Genomic DNA, 22251 nt, shown 5'->3' with positions numbered 1-22251 from the left:
TCGGAATTGATAGCTTTAACTGATGCATGTAAGGAGGCAGATTGGCTTAGAAACCTACTTATGGAAATTCCTTTTTGGAAGAAGCCAACTCCGGCGGTCTTGATTAATTGTGATAATCAAGCTACAATCTATAATGTCTCTAATAAGACTTATAATGGAAAGTCTAGACATGCAAGTCTTAGACACTACATGGTTAGGCAACTACTCAAGAGGGGAGTAGTTACGGTTAACTTTATTGAATCAAAGAGGAATTTGGCAGACCCATTTACGAAAAGTCTACCAAGTTCAGTGGTTTCAATAAAAAGGAAAGAAATGGGACTAAGGTCTGTGAAGGAAGTTTGATCTCCCATAGCAGAAACCCAACCTATGTTTTGAAAAGGATAAACAAGGTTCAATGTGGTACCAACAAGTTATGGATGTGGATTATGGAGCACTAATATAAAAACTTCCCATTTCTTATTAGTGCTGGTTTCTGCAAGAAAATAGGATGGATGTAAATCCTTAATGAGTCTATGATTAGTAAAAGGTGTATCGCAGAAACACCTTCGAGACTTACCTATATGAGTATGGAAATAAGGCCGTTTCCTAAGAGAAGAAGACCGTTCTCTAAAGAAGACTCATGAACAAGGATATAAGCACATGGCCATTAACGTGCTTGGCTACAGAACACATGATTTTATGAAATCAATATGTGTGGAGACTCCGGTTTTATCATAAGGGGTACTTGGTTCAAGACTGGTTTCACCATAGAACCTCGATAAGGCTTTGAGTTTCTTACACTAAGTGAAGGTTCAAATCCAAAAGATACCTATCATTTATGTGTTGATTTCAACGATGATGCTTAGTCTCAATTGTGCTTGAACTACGTTGGCTTGATCCCACTCGGGTACGTAGGCAGTCACTTCGGTGATGCAGTCACTCTGATTTAAAAGTTTTAACTTTGTTTTATGGTTTTTGAAAATAGGGGGAGAATGTTGGAATATTTTCAACGCCGCTAACCAAAGGGGGGTCCTGGGGGGCATCGCCTGTTGAACTGAGGTTTTATTTGGCCGATAAAAGCCTGTTCGAAAATTTCGAATCCAAAAGACACCATTGATGTCTGTTGATGAAGGAACCTGACGTTTCGTGAATAGAAACCTGTTGGCGAATAAAAACCTATTCCCAACAGGTGCAAAACCCTTTATAAATAGCTTCTCCCAGTTTCGTTTAACATATAAGAAAAATCAATCTGTTTTCTCTGTTTCAAAAAGCATCATCAGAAATCAGAAATCTCTTTGTGTGTTCTTGATTGAATCAAGGGGTACAAACCTTGAATTCAGTTTTCGTTGCAGGGCTTTCATTGTATCCTGAAGGCAATATTTCGCATACCTGTTGTAATCGCCAATTGTTATTGGGAGGGTAGAAATATTTGTCTAAAAGAAATTTATACAAGCCTTGAAAGTTTTGGAGTGCAACACTTTCTCTCTGATTCATTCATTTGTGAAACCCAATTTTTTCCAACATTTTTAGACAAATATTTCTGGCAATGGAGGGTGAATCTTCGAATTCGAATGCTACTGCTCAATCTCTGCAAGTGATGAACCAAACCTTTACTCGATTGGAACGTTTTGATGGTGAAGGTTTTACCCGTTGGCAAGAGACTGTGAAGTTTTTCCTGATCACCATCAAGTTGTGGTACATACTTGAAGATGGATTGGAGGAAATTCCTGCTGCAACTGACAATGACACTGAGGAATTGAAGGCTAGACGAAAGCAGCGTCAGGAAGATGATTTCATGTGTCGTGGTCATATTTTGAATGCTCTGGACAAACATGTGTACAATGCACATCGGAGTATTGGGACTGCAAAGGGATTGTGGACTGCGCTTGACAACAAATACAAGATTTCTGAAGCAAGCAACAAGAAATTCCTGATTTGCAATTTCATGGATTTTAAGATGGTTGACAGTAAGTCAATCATTGCCCAGGTCAGTGAACTTTTACTCATAGTTAATCATCTTAAGGATGCTGGTGGAATTGATCTTGTTTCTGCGTTTGTTGTTGGGGTTATTATTTCTCGTCTCCCCCCTTCTTGGAATGGTTATAAGAAGAAACTTAAGCATGCTGAGACTGACTATGATTTAGAGGCCTTACAACGTCATCTTCGCATAGAAGAGGACTCTCGTAAGCGAGAACTTAAGGATAGTCCACATTCTGAAAACCATTCTAAGGTGAATAGCGTAGAAGAATCTAAAACACCGAATTCCTTGAAACCTAAGAATGATACTCAGTTTAAGAAGCATCCCAACAAGAAGAGTAAGAAGAAGGGCGCTGTCGGCCCTTGCTACTTCTGTGACAAACCCGGCCATTTTGCTCGTGACTGTCGTCTCAAAAAGAAACAACAGCAGAACCAGAAAAAGGAGGCAAATATGGTCGATGACAAACTTGTGATCGTGGTGCAAGCCGCCAATGCTGTTGCTGAAACTGGGGGTGGATGGTGGTACGACAATGGTGCAACCATCCATATCTGTAAGGATAGAAATCTTTACAAGACATACGAACCGGTTAGTGGAGAAGGAAACGATGTTGTCTCCGCAAACGGTCAACGCAGCAAAGTTATTGGGAAAGGCACTGTTGAACTCTCGTTTACTTCGGGAAAGACTGTGACTCTTACTAATGTTTTACATGTCCCTGACATCGTGAAGAACCTTGTTTCCGGCGACCTTGTTATGAAGGCTGGATTCAAGACGACCTATGAGTCTAATAAGTTTGTGTTGTCCAAAAATGGTGTGTTTGTTGGACAAGGATATGCTTGTAATGGGATGATTAAGCTTAATTTAATAAATAATGGTTCTGCTTATATTGTTGACTCTGTTAATTTATGGCATGGTAGATTAGGGCATGTGAATTATGGTTCTCTTAGAAACATGAATCGATTAGGCTTGATTTCTGATTGCAATTTTGATCATGCTTCTAAATGTGAAATATGTGTGCAAGCAAAGATAACTAGAATTTCCCATAAGTCTGTAGTACGAAATTCTTCCTTACTTGAATTAGTACATAGTGATGTGGGTGATTTGCATGGTTCTGCCACTCGTGGTGGAAATAAGTATTATGTCACTTTTATAGAAGATAGTACTAGATATGCTTATACATATTTAATGAAATCTAAGGATGAAGTCTTTGATAAATTTAGGATAAAGCAGAAGTAGAGACACAATTAGAGCACAAAATTAAGATTTTACGTTCTGATCGTGGTGGTGAATACTTTCCTACTGAATTTAATTCCTTTTGTCAAGAGCATGGTTTAGTTCATCAACGTACTGCACCTTACACACCTCAACAAAATGGTATGGCTGAAAGGAAAAATAGAACTTTGATTGATATGGTTAATTGCATGCTTATAAGTTCTGGTTTGCCTAATTCTTTGTGGGGTGAAGCTATGTTGTCTGCATGTTATATTTTGAATAGAATTCCTTTGAAAAAGAAGAGTGTTTCTCCTTATGAGTTGTGGTTTAAGAGGAAACCAAACTTGAGAAGACTTAAAGTCTGGGGTTGTTTAGCATATGTTCGAAAGCCTGATCCCAAAAGACCAAAGTTGGGAAACAGGGCTTATAAATGTGCTTTTGTGGGATACTCTCTTAATAGTATCACCTACAGATTTATAAACCTTGACACTTTTGAGATTATAGAATCTGTAGATGTGGAATTCTTTGAGAACTTAAATAGGAACAGTTCTCAAATGCAACCCATGGAGAATCCATTGTTACCTGATCTAGAACCTATGGAGATTGATAACAATGATGAAAATCCCTCTCCTACTCATGACAATGATATTTCAGTGCCTACTGAAGATATCGAACCTAGAAGGAGTAAGAGAGGAAGGATTGAGAAAAAGCCTGATCCAAACTTTATTTATTACCTTGTAGAGGCAAATAAGAATAGAATTCTTAGTGTTAACCAGTATGTTATGCATACTGATGATGACCCTAAAACTTATGCTGAAGCCATGAGTTCTAGAGATGCAAATTTCTGGAAAGAAGCCATCAATGATGAAAAGCATTCGCTTTTGACTAACGGGACTTGGGTATTAGTAAATTTACCTCCTGGTGCTAAAGCAATAGGAAGTAAATGGATATTCAAGAGAAAGTTGAGAGCTGATGGTGAAGTTGATAAGTTTAAGGCAAGGCTAGTTGCCAAGGGTTATAAACAAAGACATGGTTGATACTTTGATACTATGCTCCTGTTGCCCGCATCTCATCCATTCGTTGCTTGATTGCACTTGCTTCTATTCATAAGTTGGTTGTGCATCAAATGGATGTCAAAACTGCTTTTCTAAATGGGGATTTAGAAGAAGAGATATATATGGAACAACCTGAAGGTTTCATATTACCAGGCCAAGAGAAGAAAGTTTGCAAGTTAGTGAAATCTCTCTATGGTTTGAAGCAAGCCCCTATGCAATGGCATGAGAAGTTTGATAAAGTAGTTTTGTCATATGGTTTGTGGTGAATGATGCGGACAAATGTATCTATAGTAAGCATGATAGTTCTGGTTGTGTGATTCTCTGTTTGTATGTTGATGATATGTTAATCTTTGGGTCTGACATATCTGTTGTGGAAGAAACAAAGAAGTTTCTTAGTTCTAACTTTGATATGAAGGATTTAGGAGAGGCTGATGTAATCTTGGGAATTAAGATCCTAAGAAAGGGAGATGAGTTGGTTTTAACTCAATCTCATTATATTGAGAAATTTCTCAAGAAATATGGTCACTTTGATGACAATCCAGCACCTACTCCTTTAGACCATACTATCAAGTTAATGAAGAACACCGGCCGTACTCATGCTCAACTTGAGTATTCTAGTGTTATTGGGAGTCTTATGTACGCTATGCATTGCACAAGACCGGACATAGCCCAAGCCGTGGGAATATTATGTCGTTTCTCAAGTAATCCAGGATATGAACACTGGAAAGCAGTTTCAAGAGTTATGGCTTACTTGAAAGGAACAATAAATTTTGGTTTGCATTACCAAGGCTATCCCGCTGCACTAGAGGGGTACAGCGATGCTAACTGGAACAATGTAGAATCAAATTCCAAGTCAACTTCTGGATGGATTTTTACATTAGGGGGTGCTGCTGTGTCTTGGAGTTCCAAGAAGCAGACTTGTATCTCTGATTCAACAATGTTGTCAGAATTGATAGCTTTAACTGATGCATGTAAGGAGGCAGATTGGCTTAGAAACCTACTTATGGAAATTCCTTTTTGGAAGAAGCCAACTCCGGCGGTCTTGATTAATTGTGATAATCAAGCTACAATCTATAATGTCTCTAATAAGACTTATAATGGAAAGTATAGACATGCAAGTCTTAGACACTACATGGTTAGACAACTACTCAAGAGGGGAGTAGTTACGGTTAACTTTATTGAATCAAAGAGGAATTTGGCAGACCCATTTACGAAAAGTCTACCAAGTTCAGTGGTTTCAATAAAAAGGAAAGAAATGGGACTAAGGTCTGTGAAGGAAGTTTGATCTCCCATAGCAGAAACCCAACCTATGTTTTGAAAAGGATAAACAAGGTTCAATGTGGTACCAACAAGTTATGGATGTGGATTATGGAGCACTAATATAAAAACTTCCCATTTCTTATTAGTGCTGGTTTCTGCAAGAAAATAGGATGGATGTAAATCCTTAATGAGTCTATGATTAGTAAAAGGTGTATCGCAGAAACACCTTCGAGACTTACCTATATGAGTATGGAAATAAGGCCGTTTCCTAAGAGAAGAAGACCGTTCTCTAAAGAAGACTCATGAACAAGGATATAAGCACATGGCCATTAACGTGCTTGGCTACAGAACACATGATTTTATGAAATCAATATGTGTGGAGACTCCGGTTTTATCATAAGGGGTACTTGGTTCAAGACTGGTTTCACCATAGAACCTCGATAAGGCTTTGAGTTTCTTACACTAAGTGAAGGTTCAAATCCAAAAAATACCTATCATTTATGTGTTGATTTCAACGATGATGCTTAGTCTCAATTGCGCTTGAACTACGTTGGCTTGATCCCACTCGGGTACGTAGGCAGTCACTTCGGTGATGCAGTCACTCTGATTTAAAAGTTTTAACTTTGTTTTATGGTTTTTGAAAATAGGGGGAGAATGTTGGAATATTTTCAACGCCGCTAACCAAAGGGGGGTCCTGGGGGGCATCGCCTGTTCGAACTGAAGGTTTTATTTGGCCGATAAAAGCCTGTTCGAAAATTTCGAATCCAAAAGACACAATTGATGTCTGTTGATGAAGGAACCTGACGTTTCGTGAATAGAAACCTGTTGGCGAATAAAAAAAACCTATTCCCAACAGGTGCAAAACCCTTTATAAATAGCTTCTCCCAGTTTCGTTTAAGATATAAGAAAAATCAATCTGTTTTCTCTGTTTCAAAAAGCATCATCAGAAATCAGAAATCTCTTTGTGTGTTCTTGATTGAATCAAGGGGTACAAACCTTGAATTCAGTTTTCGTTGCAGGGCTTTCATTGTATCCTGAAGGCAATATTTCGCATACCTGTTGTAATCGCCAATTGTTATTGGGAGGGTAGAAATATTTGTCTAAAAGAAATTTATACAAGCCTTGAAAGTTTTGGAGTGCAACAATTTCTTCTCTGTGTCATTCATCCTTTGTGAAACCCAATTTTTTTCCAACAAAACTCATATTAGTTAACCACTGATATTAATAATTGATAAAGTAAATGATTACCTACTATAAAAACCTTTCATCTCCCTTAATACCTTGACTAAAAAGTAAAATTGCAAAAAAAAAAAAGAAACAACAACAAAAACAAAAAAAGTAATATAGACGAAACTTGTTTTGGAACCTGGAAGAAGTCTGACCTTCAGCGACTTAAGAGACGACCCCTTGTTCAATGCTCTAAAACCTTCATTCCATACTGTTATCCCGAATATCCCGAATAGACACCCGATTCATTTCCATACCAGGATTAAACAACACATAATTTAATTAAATATTTTCATACCATTCCATCATACATAATATACCAATATGTCCAAATAGGACTAAAACGTGAAGTGGAGTCCAAAAACAGGGCCGGTCCTGAAGGGGAAGCAGGACAAGCCCCATTTTGGGGCATCAAGCATATGGGGGCAAAAAATTCCATTTATTGCGGACACTAATATAGGCATACTATGTAGTGGTAATGTGGTTTCTGCAAGATCTTATAGTTTCCATGAATTTTCTTGTAACTATTGTTAAGTGTGTGTCCCAATATAGAATATAATGTCTACCGGTTATCAACTTCAGATCTTGATCATCATTTCAATAAAAAAATGGAAACTTATTTTTGGTCTTTGTGTCTATCCCCCTCTGCATTGTTCTATCTTTCAAAGTGGGAAGAAAATACTCTCAAATCGCTTCATGAAAATTACAATAGGGCAACATTTGTGGATTTCGCTTTGGGGCAAATAAAGTTCAGGAACGGCCCTGCCAAAAAGGATTATAAAATGGTCAGAATGACATCTTTGTTCAGTATGTCAAATAATTAAAAAGGAGGAAACAATAGCATGGTTGTTCTCAATTTGCAACTATCATCCTTCTTCAAATTTCCTTCGCCTCATTTCCTTTCTTATATGCTGCCTCTACCCATTTCCCTTTGAAATTAAAAATATGAGCATTCCTATGGAGGCCAAAATATGGTTGGCAGCATATGCAATTTCTTAAGGAGGGCAAAAATGGCAGACGATGCATAATCACACCGGTTAAATAAGATTTTTTAAAGGATTTTGTCGAGCTTAAAGAGTTTCACATGAAAATTCGATCTAACGAAAAATAAACTCGCGATTATACAGTACCAAATCCTACTGTAATGCTTAGCAAAGGAGGTCAACACGGATGTAAGTTCGGCCAACAAATGTCCAGCAGTTTCCCAATGAAAATGTTAAGAGAAACGTAACAATACCCTATTGTACTTCATCGTTGTGCTAAGAGATATCACCAAAGGTATATATTGAATAAAAAGGGGTTGTAAGCATCAATTATTTAAGTTATGAGTGTGTTGCATGTTGTATATTACAATGCGAAAAAGATACTTGCATCCCCGGAAATTAGAAAGGAAAACATGAAAAACATTTATAAGCTTTACCTAAGGAGAAGAAAGTAAGGGGGAAATATTTAGGCCCCATGTAGAAATTTACCTTAATGGTGGTTATGTTTCACGAAATGATCATCAACTCTCATCTTTCAGAATCTAATGGATGGATGCTGCTTGCTACCAACTAAAAACCCTGCAGCAAACAACATGACTCCTAACTTCTCATTCTTGTATTGGAGAAACATTGGAAATTTATTAGTTTCTTCTACAAATGCGCAAACGCATATATATTTATTGTTGAAATACCTGGATTTCATGAAGTCACAGAGAGAAATATTCTTTTTAAAGAACCTCATCAGGTCCATACTCCTATACCTGGATCGGTGAAGACAATATCAGGCAATGCATGTCGCACATTCCAACAACTGAGATTATTGCATTGCTCCCCTGTAACCTGCTAAATTATCAAGGCTATTTCAGTAAAATTGTGAATCAACATTTACTATTAATTATAAGATGGTCGACAGAATTGTCATTAGCTTTTTATGGAAACATCCATGAATTTATATGGCTTCTCAGATTATGGAACACATAAAGAAATATTCTCAAAGTTACCAACAATGATGAACAAAGTAATCCACAAAACTAAGAATTCGATTTCAAGCATTGATTTGTTGAATCCTGTAATAACATCAATTAAATGCTAAGTTTTCAGTACAAACTACTTCTTGCAATGAAATATCATATTCCGAAAGATGTCTGTAAAGCATTCAGAAAGATGTCTCTAAAGAAGTGATCCTACATGATTCATACACGTAGAAATTGCGTGTGATGGACCCAACAATTACGCCCTGCATGAACATACCACACATAAAATAGTTAAGCAAAACCAACTGGATAACTAAGAATCAATACATTTAAAAATAATCCTGAAAAAACTAACAAAACTGTCCATTTACATTAAATAAACATGAATCAGATGGACAAACATTATAAATGATTTAAAGCTTGACCATTTGGAAAGTCCAGTCATAACAACAAATTTATCTTTCATAATTGCGGACAGCTGCTTGCCTACTACCACCACAACCTTGATGGATTAAATTTTACCCTGCCAATACCAAGTCGCCGAAAGTTAAAATAGACAAAATAAATAAATATTCAAACACAAACCTCAAAGAATTCGTATGGCAACTACAATATATATTTGATACGAAGTAAATTTACGAAGACTTGCTTGGCAGGAGGTGCGACTAACTGGTGCAATAGGGAATTAAAAGAATATAAATTATTAATACTTTTGCAACAATGCAACACAATACACCGAGCACATTTTCCAAACAACTCAAAAAAAAAAATGGAATCAACAAAAACAAAAGAATATGCATAATAAATTAAAAGAAATTCATAAATATAAATCAAAAGAAAATAAAGAAAATGAGCAAACCAAATTAAAACATGAGTTAATAGGGAAATCAAATTATAGAGTTTAACGGGTTTTTTCTTGACTTACCCAACAAAAAGACCTCTCCGCAATTCAAACGTCGATAAGTAGGTGTTAACTTATACTTCGTCATTTATTTGCTAAATTGTTAAAAATAAGGTATTGACGATTTTACTGGTAGCTCCATTTGCGTTCCTTGGTGCTTTATCTAATAGAACAGAAAACAAAATGGAATAAGATGGTGGTTAAGAATTTAGTTAGTTCAAACATCAACATGTTCGCGAATACCAAAACCAAAACAAACCAGGTGACCATTGCATTAGATAAACAATTAATTGCATAAGATAAACAATTAATTTGAAACCAAAACACCAACCTCTTTATTTTTTGTACCTTCACCATATCGAGTTGAACCATCTAAATGCTCTCTTTCATCGTCACCAATAAAAAAATTCCACTTCGTATCATCTATTTCATTCTATATCCTTAAGATGTCTTTCTGAAAAGAAAAATCATTTTATATCCTTAAGATGTCTTCCTGAAAAGAATGAAAACTGTTAAGCAAACTTTTGAATATATGCGATTTTATGTTTTTTAAGATGAATAAACTTGCCGGATCATTAGGTAAAATCGTCAAACAACTAATACATATACCGTTTGATTCTATTTGAAATTCATATAAACTCTAACAACAACATCACAGAAACTCCAAAAAAACAATAAACCCGTGTCAGTTGAAAGATCAATAAGATTTCTTAGGGTTTATAGAAAAATTTACCTGCTTTAGTAAACCTACTGATTAACAATCGCATAAAAATCTCTTTGTAGCCATACAAAGTGTTGCTATATGCAACCTGCTGAACGCAGCTTCGAATAATGAGAAACATTAAAATAATCAATTAAATGGTCTTTTCGTTTGGATTTTCAAAAACATATGGCAGGCGCCCCCCTTTCATATATAATGCCATAAAAATCGTATCCTCTCTCACCTAATCCCTTCCTAAGTAGTCACCAGTCATCATAAGAAGAAACGCTAAAAAAAATGCAATTTTTTTCTTCAAAAAGGCAATCAACACGAGAACTTCTCAAAAGATCACCCATCTTAGTACTACTCTCGCCCAAGCACACTTAACTGCAGAGTTTTAATGGGTTCTGGTGCATTAGTGCTAGTATGATCGATTGCTGAAAATATTTCCCCGATTTTATTACTTAATGTGTCTTCAATGCAATGGCTTGATTAACTTACCGCCAATTATATCTTCGCGACAACTCCGATCTAGGCAAATGTTGGTGCGGTGGAAACCTTGCGACGATTATATTGTCTCGGTGCAATTAATTTGAACAAATAATCATGTTTTAATGAAAAACATTAAAATAATAAATTAAATGGCCTTTTCATTTAGATTTTCACAAACATATGGCAGACGCCCCCTCCCATGCATAATGCCATAAAAATCGTATCCTCTCTCACCTGATCCCTTCCTAAGTAGTCATCATTAGAAGAAACACTAAAAAATTGCCAAATAAATCAAAATAGGCAATCAACACAAGGACTTCCCAAGAGATCACCCATCTTAAGACTACTCTCGCAAAACATGCTTAACTACAGAGTTCTGATGGGATCAGGAGCATTAGTGTTGGTATGATCGATTGCTGACACTATTTCACAAATTTTACTACGTAACGTGTCTTCAATGCAAAATGATGGTGCGTTGGAAACCTTTATATGAGCAGATTGTCTCGATGCAGTTAATTTGAACAAATAATCTCGTTTTAATGAAAAACATTAAAATAATCAAATAAATGACCTTTTGGTTTGAATTTTCACAAACATATGGCAGACGCCCCCCTCCGTTACATAATTCGAGGAAAATGATGGTGCGTTGGAAACCTTGCAACGAGCAGATTGTCTCGGTGCAGTTAATTTGAACAAATAATCCCGTTTTAATGAAAACATTAAAATAATCAATTAAATGACCTCTTCGTTTGGATTTTTCACAAACATATGGCAGGCCTCCTTCCCATACATAATTCCATAAAAATCGTATCCTCTCTCACCTAATCCCTTCCTAGGTAGTCATTGGTCATCGTAAGAAGAAACGCTAAAAAAATGCCAAAATAGTCAAAAAAGGCAATCAGAACCAGGACTTCCCAAGAGATTACCCATCTTAGTTTTACTCTCACCCAAGTAAGCTTAACTGCAGAGTTCTGATAGGTTCTGGTGTATTAGTGCTACTATGGTCGATTGCGGAAACTATTTCACCAATTTTACTACTTAACGTGTCTTCAATGCAATGGCTTGATTAACTTAACGCTAATTATATCTTGGCGACAACTCAGATCCAGGCAAATGATGGTGCGTTGGAAACCTTGCGACAAGCATATTGTCTCGGTGCAATTAATTTGAACAAATAATCCCGTTTTAATGAAAAATATTAAAATAATCAATTGAATAGCCTTTTTGTTTGGATTTTCAGAAACATATGGCAGGCGCCTCCTCCCATACATAATGCCATAAAAGTTGTATCCTCTTTCACCTAATCCCTTCCTAAGTAGTCACTGGTTATCATGAGAAGAAACGCTAAGCCAAAAAAATCAAAATAGGAAATCAACACGAAGACTTAATTGCAGAGTTTTGATGGGTTCTGGTGCATTAGTGCTAGTATGATCGATTGCTGAAACAATTTCACCAATTTTATTACTTAACATGTCTTCAATGCAATAGCTTGATTAGCTTAACGCCATTATATCTTCGCGGAAACTTCGATCCAGGTGATGAGTGCTAAAAAGTGCATATTTTTATCTTTTTTTTGTTGGCATTTAACTCATCTTTTGTGCATTAATTCTACATTTTATCCCATATTCTGCATTTTCATTGTTTTCAAGAATAACTATTTTTATTAATTAATTTTGTATTTTTAGGTAATAAATAAAGTTTGGATGACTTGAGCAGAAAAGTGGTGAAAAGCCGAGAAGAATTACGCAAGGAAACCGCGAAGAATATTGTGTGCAAGACCAAAGGCTAGAAAGTGGGCTTAATAAGGAAGAGATTTGTTCTTAAAGAAGAAGTGGGCTCAACATATCCCAAGCCCAAACTTATTTCCCAAAACTAAACCCATTTTCCAAGCCCAGAACTCCAAAACCCAAACCCATTCTTTTGTAGCCGTCAGATTGGATCCATCTCATCATCCAATGGTCGCTTCATCATCGTGCATCGAAGTCTGAAGCTCCTGCTAAACACTACAGCACCTAACTCCATCTGGAGCCGTCAGCTTAGTTGTATCTCGCAATCCAACGGTCTCTCCAAGCTTCATCCCATCGCGCCGTTCATTTAAATCCAAATCTGGTCATCCGATGATTTCCCTCTCGCTGTGCATCAAACTCGCTACACTTGCCTCACACCCTAGACCGAAGCACCTATACCCAACCAAACACTCCCTACATCCCAAAACACTCGAGTCTTCTCCTCCCTCTCAACCTCTCTGTCTGCAACTCCCTCTCCGCCTGCTCTCACTGCCACCACCACCATACCCTGCCGCACCACCACCCTGCCATCGCCACTTCCTCCACTGTCACCAAACACCACCTACACGCCGTAGCTACCTCCCCTACCTCTATAGCCATCTAACTCATTGATTTTTCACCACTGAAACCCTAGGTGATAAATCAATAAATTAGGTGAGGCTATAAGACGCAATTGAAGACATGGAGAGGAGCAGAGAAGAGAGAATAAGCATGGGTCGACATCAATTCAGGGATTAGGTGAGTGGACTTTTCAATTCAAAAATTAGGGTTTGCAAGTTAGGGTTTCGAAATTTGGGGATATTTTGTAAAACTATAAAAGGCAACTGATGTGTAGAGAGAAGGGTGTTCTTGGACTAGCCAAGTTACCAATTAGGTTTAATTTTAGTTTGTAAAATTCTAATTTCAATTTCATAAACAGTTAGGGTTCTGTTAATTTAGGGTTCTTCATTTGCTGCCACTGTCCAAATTTCAATTCCATACTTTATTGTTTAATTCCATGTTTAGGTTAGTTTTAATTTCAAATTCAGTTAATTTCAATTTTCAATTTTATTCTTAGTGTTTGCTGTTAATTGTCTGTGTTACTGTTAATTTTATTTTGTAATTTTTGTTAATGTTTCATTGTTTAATCTATGTTAGGATAGTTTAATTAGAATGTTGCACTGTTTAATTTCACTGTAAATGCTCCTGATTTGTGTATGTTACTATGTTATCTCTGTGATGTTTACTGTTTTGTGTGAATGTTAGGCTAAAGCCTTTGAAGCATTGGATTGATTGAGCAGTGGGGAGAAACTAGTGCTCACTAGTGACTGTGAGAAAACTGGTTCTCTTCCCACTCTAGTTGTATGCCTAGGCTCCCAACTTTGCCTTTCATTTTTTGTATCTTGTTCTTTCTTCACTCTTTGTCTTAGGCTAGCTTCCTTTGTGCCTTGTTCTCCCACTGCCCTTGGTTTGTAGCCTTGGTTTGCAACTATCTCTGTTTTGTTATTACTTGGCTTGCACTATCACATTAGCACTATGTCACCATTCATTGTAAATGCCACCTTAGTTTCATAATTGTTTTTGGCCTTTGTAAATACTCCAGCTGCATTGTCACTTCTCTACTGTCATTGCCATTACCACATTGTAAATATGCAACACCATTGCCACTGTCACTGTAACCTTACTTTGTACATAAGCACTGCAGCCTTGCCCTATGCTTCATGGTTTCTTTATGTCATTGTCTTGGCTTGATGCCTTATTCTCCCATGTTAACTCACTGCATTGTTGCACTTCCTTGACCCTGTTTTGCCCTGTCTCAGCTTGGTCCTAGAGCTAGCTATCTTGACTTAGCCTTTGTGCTAGTCTGCCTTGGCCAGTGTCATGGCCTAGAGCCTTATCTTGGTCTGACAGCTGCATTGCTTCCCTTCCACTGCTGCTGCTGCTGCTACCTCAACCAGCTTTGCTACTGCAGCTGTCTGCTTCCACTCCTGCTGTCTGCTGTTTCTCCAGCTCCTGCCTTGGCCACTGTCCTGCTGCCCAAGGCCCAGCCACAGTTTAGGTTAAGGCTCAAAGCCCAGTTCAGTCTTGGATTAATCTAGAAGCCCAATTCAGTCAACTGTGGGCTTAATCCAAAAGCCTAAACTCAAAAGCCCAAGACCAAATCAATTGAGTCCATTCCATTGCACTTCAAAGGTCAAGCCTAGTGCATTTCAAGATCAACTGAGCCCAAGCTCAGTTCACTTCATTATCAAACAAACCCATAATTCATTGGTACCCATATCCCTTTTGGTATTCAAAAGCCCATTAACCATTCAAAAATCCAACAACAAATTAGAGCCCAAAATAGCTAGAGAACTCCAAACACACCCAGTCTCTGTGGATCGACCCGTACTTGCACGAGCTACAACTGACGACCGTGCACTTGCGGTATTACTGTAGGCCCGTTTTTATTGTGCTTAATTTATACGCTCCTCCGGGTCCACCACCAGGCAAATGATGGTGCGTTGGAAGCCTTGCGACGAGCAGATTATCTCGGGTGCAGTTAATTTGAACAAATAATCCCATTTTAATGAAAAATATTAAAATAATCAATTAAATGGCCTTTTCGTTTGGATTTTCACAAACATATGGCAGGTGCCCCCTCCCATACATAATTCCATAAATATCGTATCCCCACTCATCTATTCCCTTCGTAGGTAGTCACTGGTCATCATAAGAAGAAACGCTAAAAAATGCTAATGAAATCAACAAAAGGCTATCAACACGAGGACTTTCCAGGACGTCACCCATTTTAGTACTATTCTATCCCAAGCACGCTTAGCTGCAGAGTTCTGATGAGTTTTGGTGCATTAGTGCTGGTATGATTGATAGATGAAACTATTTCACAAATTCTACTACTTAACGTATCTTCAATGCAATGACTTGATTAACTTAACGCCAATAATATCTTCGCGGCAACTCCGATCCAGGCAAATGATGGTGCGTTGGAAACATTGCGACGAGCAGATTGTTCCGGTGCAGTTAATTTGAACAAATAATCCCGTTTTATAGAATTTTTTTAAAATAATCAATTAAAATGGCCTTTTCGTTTGGATATTCACAAACATATGGTAGGCGCCCCCTCCCATACATAATTCCATAAAAATTGTTTTCTCTCTTACCTAATCCCTTCGTAGGTAGTCACTGGTCATCATAAGAAAAAACGCTAAAAAAATGCCACAAAAATAAAAAATGACAATCAACACGAGGAATTCCCAAAATTCACGCTTAAATGCAGAGTTCTGATGAGATATGGTGCATTAGTGCTGGTATGATCGATGGCTGAAACTATTTTCACCAATTTTACTACTTAACGTGTCTTCAATGCAATGGCCTGATTAACTTAACGCCAAATATATCTTCGCGGCAACCCCGATCCAGGCAAATGATGGTGCTTTGGAAACCTTACGACGAGCAGATTGTCTCGGTGCAATTAATTTGAACAAATAATCCCGTTTTGATGAATAAATATAAAATAATCAATTAAAATAGCCTTTTCGTTTGGATTTTCAAAAACATATAGTAGGTGCCCCCTCCCATACATACTGCCATAAAAATCGTATCCTTTATCACCTAATCCGTTCCTAAGTAGTCACTGGTCATTATAAGAAGAAATGCTAAAAAAATGCCAAAAAATTCAAAAAAGCAATCGACACGAGGACTTCTGAAAAGATCACCCATCTTAGTACTACTCTCGCCCAAACACATTTAATTTCAGAGTTTTGATGGGTTCTGGTGCATTAGTGCTGGTATGATCGATTGCTGAAAATATTTCCCCGATTTTATTACTTAATGTGTCTTCAATGCAATGTCTACATATCCATAAGAAAATAGTTACATAATGGTCCATATTCTCTCGTATGCTCAGTACGGGGCTAAAGAGATTCATTACTCAAAAAAAAAGAGTGTGTATCCATAAAACCGTTAGGTCCTTAGATCAAACCATACCAAGAACAAAAAAACATTTTAGTTTAAACTCATTTTCTCCGACATAATGTTACCGGCATGATTAAAAAATAAGATAAATATTGAGAAAAATCATTCAACTTAATCCAAATCAAGAAAAAACAAATAGCGAAAACAACTCGGTTGTCAATTTTACATGTGGATCCATGGAATAAGATGACGAGGTAGTGTCTGAATGCTTTTAGTTTACTAGGATCCAACTAAAAAAATTTGTGACGACCATCAAGTGGTCTAATGGTCGTAGAGGTTCGAACCCGTAATTGGCAAAAATAACTCCTTATAAAATAGAACTAAGGATTTGAAATATTTGACTGTAGAAAAAAAAAGGTTAATTCCTTTTGATTTCTCTTGTTGTCTGATCTTTTGCGAGTGGGTTAGTTGTGTACACATCTATAACAATTTCTCGCCAGCACAAGACGAGTCTAGCCATGCAAGGTTTTTCAGCTGTCGGCACCTGAATTTGTTGGAGGTTAGAAACTCACTCAGGAATCCGGCATCTACTGGTTCGGCCTAATCTTGCTTGAACTGATTTCAGGTGGCATAGCAGAAATTTCGGTTTTCCAGCTAAAATAAAAACTCGACTCGTGACAGGATTAGTGGTGTATTTTGTTTGCACATCTCATCTAGTTTTCATAATGTCCTCATTGCTAAGTCCTGCAAGAAGCAAATAGAAGTAATCCAGATGTGTTATCAGTGAACCAACCATATTGGTCATCCACTAGTTACCTCTTGAACACTGGATATTAGGAAGCCGCGCGCTGAAGAAATTTCCTGCACCAAAAACGCTATTAGGAGGGACCCGTCGTTTTTAATCCTTTTGGCACTTGATCGCACAAAAAATTCTTGTAAACCGATACTGGTGAATGCAATAATAGCATGACCAGACACCACATATTGCGAAATCAACCACAATATACTCATTGGGTCTGTTGCATTTGTTGTACCGACTAAGCGGAAGTCCATTGCAGTTTGAAGTCTTTTATGCTCCAATACAGCTGCGATCATCATGGATATTGCTGAAAATAATATGCCAGCAATAAGTCGAGCAAAGAGGAACAAATAGACGGTCGTACACAGCAGCAAAGAGACTGATAGCTAAGCCAATGAAGAGCTAAATTGATGCAGCAGGTATTTTGAAACTTGGGACCAAATCATCTGCCCATCCTGCTGCTTTGCTTTGTAAACAAGGTCATGTTTACAACAATTATCACTGGACATATCAAACATATGGCCCACACTGGAACCAACTATAATAAAGATATTGCATCTTCAACCTTGCTCATACTAATAGGAAAGCCTGGAGCATTTGTATCATTTGAGTTGTCGACAGAAGCTGTTTCCAGTGCCTCCTCTTTGTCAGTGTTTGTTGATGAAGTGATCCACCAATTCTTCGCAACTGCAACTAACACCTTGGTTACTCCTAATAATGGGTCTTCCTATTACAGTGTTCTGTTTTAAAGAACACCATGAAATATCTCTAACCTAACTGAAATTATGCCTGGATTCCGATTGAACAATTTTCTTGCATCTTTCAACCGGCCAACCCGAGACAAACCATGTATAATAATGCTATACCTGTAATTATAAGCTGAGATTCCTGCACACTCCATGGATTCAAACAATTCCATTGCCTCCTCCATTTTTCTGTTCTTGCAGAGACCATCCACGATGGTAGTGTATGTCACTTTATTTGGAGATTTACCAAAAGACATCTCATTAAGAAACCTTTCTGCAGTCTTCATTATTCCATTTCGGTACACTCACCTTAATAGAATAGTGTAAGTAATTATCGTGGGTATCAATCAATTCTGTTTCATTTTCTTGAATAACTGCACAGCTTCATCCAACTTAGGGTTCTTGCAATAACCATCCATCAATACTGCAAGTAATAACATCCGGTTGTGCGCCCTTATCCACCATCGGGTCAAACAATTTAACCGCCGACCAGCCAAAAATAGACCGTCGATCATTGAGCTATACGTAATCTGACCAGGTATTATATTTATCTCTTCCATCAGTTCAAATAACCCCCAAGCATCTTCTGTTATCCCATCTTTACAATGTGATTCTATCAATATGTTAAAGGTTATCGTATCGGGTAAAATCCCTGGATCCATCATTGAGCGCTAAATGAAAACCTTCAAGAAGCTTTCTATGAAACCAAATAAAAAGAAGAACTCGTATGTATAAGATAACAAGATCATAGCGTACTAGTACTAGAATCTAGAGAGACCTCACTCTTGACTCAAAATTCTCGTAAGATAGTGGGAATTAGTTACTGGACCCTCGCTTTCTCTCTTCAGTCATGTTCATTACCGTTTATGCTTTAGAAACTATAAACCTTGAGATTGAGCCTACTTGTCCTTCAAACAAATATGGATTTGCAAAGTCTCAACTGAAATTTGCTTCTTTGCATGACAGAGTATGTCAGATGTTGAATGTGCTACGCGACTTGAATGAATAGTTCAGGCTGCAATGTTTGTCTCTTCTACTATTCAAAAAAAAGAAAAAAAAAAGGTGACCCTTTTATTGCATCTGCTAAGTAATAATAGATGACTCATTTGCATCTCAATACTACGAGCATCTGCATGCACATTCAAAAAAGACCTATACGTCTCTGTCTAAAATCATCGAAAGAAAATAACAACCACTGAAACAAAAATAAGAGTAACATTCAAAAGAGATGCACATTTTTGTCTAAATCAGCCTTCATCCTGCTTTACTACTATTTCTCTTCCCATCTGATCCACCGCTCCCTTCATCACGCCAACTTCCTCCTCTCTGGATAGCAGTAGTCGGCCAAAGCATGACTGTCCCTCGAGTTCATATTTGTCCCATCCACCCATCCTTATGAATTTCTCCGGGAAAGCTGCTATATCTTTCACCTTGGCCTTCCAGTCTAGTTGTTTAGTGTTCACATAGTACTTCACGTTACCATAGTTAAGGTGATCTTTTATGTCAGCAAGTGACTTTAAGGGAATTGATTTGACTTCAAGCACATTGTCCTCCTTAAAGTCCCGAAAAATGATTGTCATATCAATTATCCCAGGTCTGAGCAGCGCCAGATTAACAATCTCAATGTCCTCTAGTGGGAATACAGTGAAAGGTGTTTCTACAAGCAAAATTAGCTCATTTGAAGTCAGGGCAAAGGCGGTGCCGGTGGCTAAGTTGACTTCTGATACCTTCCAGTGAATAACCCCCTGAAATTCGTTCTCTTCCTCTATCACATTAAACAAATAAGGTCGCATAGGAAGGGAAATCCATCGAGCATGAACTTCGTCGACAAACCTATTTATACGTCGTCATCAGAGATGTTTTGCTTCACTTTCTCAATCTTATTTGAATCATGATCAGACTTCTTCTGTCTTCTCCGTCTTCTTCTCTGTCCCGGATAGCATTTCAGCAAATGGAATTCGATATCTTTTGTCTTTTCTGTCCGCTTCGTCAAAATAAAAATGCTTACGGAAACGAAGGCAGTGTATATGAACCCGTTTACATGGACTTCAAGGGTACCTGTAATGGTCTCTCCTTTTCCACCTTGGCATCCTACCTTGGGAAGGATGATCATAGCATCAGTTAGCCTTAATTGATTATTTTTCACCTGCAATGGCGTCTGCCCTTTTTTGTGAAAAATCCGAACAAAACGACCGTTTAATTGATTATTTTTATGTTTTTTCATTAAAAAGCTATTAAAACGGAATTATTCGTTCCGTTTGATTGCACCGAGACGATCTTGTCCGTACGGGGACTTTTGTGAAAATCTGAACCAATTAAAAGGCCATTTAATTGATTATTTTTTATGTTTTTTCATTGAAAAACTATTAAAACAGGATTATTCGTTCTAATTGGTTGCACCGACACGATCTCGTCCGTCGTCGTAAGGTTTTCAACGAGCCGCCATTTGCTGGGAACGGAATTGCCCGAACATCTGATTGTCGTAATTGGTTGATCGAGCCATTGCATTGGAAATATGTTACGTAGTAGAATTGGTGGAATAATTTCAGCAATCGATCATACCAGCAATAATGCACCAGAACTTTGCAATTAAGTGTGCTTTGGCGAGAGTAATACTAAGATGGGTGACTTTTTGGGAAGTCCTCATATTGATTGCCTTTTTAATTTTTCTGTTTTTTGTTTTGTTTTGCCGTTTTTTCTCTTATGTTGACCAGTGACTACTTAGGGTAGGGATTAAGAGAGGTGAGAGAAAATATGATTTTTCTCTTTTGTTGACCAGTGACTACTTAGGGTAGGGAACAAAAAGACCATTTAATTGATTATTTTTATGTTTTCTCATTATTGATACATAAAACAATAAATCAACCAAAACGTTTGATCGGTAGCCTAGCAACAAAATGAGCTCCAGCCCCTCTTTGAATAGCTACACCTAGTCTATGGAAAATAAAACTACCAAAGCCACTACTAGCATCATTGCTAACTAAGCAATTTTTCAAGCGCTTGAAAAAACACATAGTATCTCGACCAAGCTCTCCTAAAGTAGAAAAACTAAAACTATTAAACCGGAATTATTCGTTCCAATTGATTGCACCGACCATTTAATTGATTATTTTTATATTTTCTCATTAAAAAACTATTAAAACAAGATTATTCGTTCTAATTGCCCTAGTTTGCAAGTATATCCATAAAGATATGGTTATACAGTGGAGAGACTCTTTAGTTTTATCCGATGTGAGACTAAAGTTCACTTCATTCACTAGTAAAATATGAGTAAGTTTTCCTAGACCCTTAGAACATCCACAGTGGTGCGAGTATAACCAAAGATCAAAGAGGAAAAAAAAGACTAAATTTTGGGTTTAGTCTGCTGTGTGACGCTACGGTGGAAAGACTAAATTTGGTCAGGCGTACACTATACGTTCGCCTGGTGTGGGGCGTGGAGTATACCAACGTCTGGTGTGGGACGGAGACTATACGTTCGCCCAGATAAGTGGATTTTTAAAAAAAAAAAAAACAAATGGGGCGTTGGTATAGTCAACGCCCCAAATTTAGTTGCAAATTTTAAGAGTGGGGCGTTGGTATAGTCCACGCCCCACATAAAAGAAAAAAAAAAAACAAACCAGGCGTGCACTATACATCCGCCTGGTGTGGGGCGTGGAGTATACTTCCGCTTGGTGTGGGGCGTGGACTATACCAACGCCTGGTTTGGGACGGGGACTATACGTCCGCCTGGTGGTGGGGCGTGGACTATACCAACGCTCGACTATATTAGGGGTTAGTCTTGGTCCCAGACTAAATATACTCTAGGCTTTAGTCGTTGATCCAAATTTGATCGATAGTACGTCCCATTACGTCTGTTCGAAAGACCAAATATTTGGGTTTAGTTGCCCACTGTGGATGCTCTTAGGTTATTAGATCAACCCACACCATGACCAAAACATCTTTTAATCAAAACTCATTTTCTCCAACAGATAGTTGACTAGGCCTATGCTGCTAGAATACTAGACTAACAGACTAAGTCTTCGGATTATCTTGTGAATATTCCAACACATTGTGTAAGCTAGAGAAATTTATTTTTTATCCATGCTGCTGCAAAATCCTTTCATTGTGCAAATATTGAATTGTATAGTTACGTGAACCCCCTGCGAATATACCATTCTCATATCAACCTGAATTTCCACTTAAAATACGTACACGTCTTTAGTTCATTGTAAATTGCAGAATTCTTGGCAAACCGAAGCAAGATATTCATTACCTGCATTTGAATTCC

At 37.6% G+C, this 22251-nt stretch overlaps 1 non-coding gene and 3 pseudogenes across 1 annotated transcript; all 4 read right to left on the bottom strand.

Moving 5' to 3' along the window:
* Positions 1 to 10585: 10585 nt before the first annotated feature.
* LOC113314704 lies at positions 10586 to 10704 on the bottom strand. The gene has a single exon (XR_003342583.1). It is a non-coding gene; the product is annotated as a 5S ribosomal RNA (ribosomal RNA).
* Positions 10705 to 11057: 353 nt separating this feature from the next.
* Positions 11058 to 11175, bottom strand: LOC113314488 (annotated as a pseudogene).
* A 4102-nt stretch (positions 11176 to 15277) lies between these two features.
* Positions 15278 to 15396, bottom strand: LOC113314479 (annotated as a pseudogene).
* An 811-nt stretch (positions 15397 to 16207) lies between these two features.
* LOC113314473 lies at positions 16208 to 16326 on the bottom strand (annotated as a pseudogene).
* Between the last annotated feature and the right edge of the window lie 5925 nt (positions 16327 to 22251).

This window comes from Papaver somniferum, chromosome 9 (genome assembly GCF_003573695.1).
Source record: "Papaver somniferum cultivar HN1 chromosome 9, ASM357369v1, whole genome shotgun sequence".
In the NCBI taxonomy this organism is placed as follows: Eukaryota; Viridiplantae; Streptophyta; class Magnoliopsida; order Ranunculales; family Papaveraceae; genus Papaver; species Papaver somniferum.
This window is presented reverse-complemented; position numbering and strand designations above follow the sequence as displayed.